Genomic DNA, 920 nt, shown 5'->3' on the forward strand with positions numbered 1-920 from the left:
AAGACATTTATAATGTTACAAAAGATTCCTATTTCAAATAAATGCCGTCCTTTTGAACTTTCTATTCATTAAAGAATACTGAAAACACGGTTTTATTATATTAAGCAGCACAACCGTTTCCAACATTGATCATGTTCCTTGAGAACCAGATAAGCATATTTAGAATGATTTCTGAAGGATCATGTGATGACTATATTTAATAAAGTTATTTTAAATTGTATTCATATTTCATAATATTGTAGTTTTACTGTATTTGGATCAAATAATGCAGCCTCAGGGAGTGTAAGAGATTTCTTTCAAAAACATAAAAAAAAATCTTACAGGCCCCAATTTTTAAATGGCAGTGTATAAAGGGCATTAACAAGCTACTTAATGTGGACACAAGGAAACGTCCTAATACTGAGCGTTAATGACAGAGTCATCAGAAAGAAGATCTGGCTGATTAAAGAAACACTAGGGCCTAGAGGTTGAGTGAGGATCTGTTACATAAAATAAGATCTATCCAGCAGCAGATGGAAAACACTGGATTAACAGGACTAACCTGTCCTCAGTATGAGTGGACTGACTCTGAGAAAGATATTCAGCTGGAAATTTGATGTGTCAGATTTTTAAATGTGACGTGTCAGATCAGAAAGCAGTCAGAAAGAACACTGCCCACTGAAAACAAAGAACACTGCCCACTGAATCACCCTTTGAACACATTTTAATCATTAGCCCACTGAGCATAGAAAACTTCTTCATGTGAAAGCATATCGACCCCTAGTGGTCTGAGTCGTGAACTGACCATTTCATTTGCATCAGTTCTGCTCTAATCTATCAAGACGTTTTTATCCTCATCGTTCTTTGCTTTCAGACACAATGGAGACACAGCAGAACTGTGATCCCAGACATTTCCCTGCTTCCCTGGGAGTAAGAGAGGA

This window comes from Sinocyclocheilus grahami, unplaced genomic scaffold (assembly GCF_001515645.1).
Source record: "Sinocyclocheilus grahami isolate Dianchi unplaced genomic scaffold, SAMN03320097.WGS_v1.1 scaffold2863.1, whole genome shotgun sequence".
NCBI classification, from domain to species: Eukaryota; Metazoa; Chordata; class Actinopteri; order Cypriniformes; family Cyprinidae; genus Sinocyclocheilus; species Sinocyclocheilus grahami.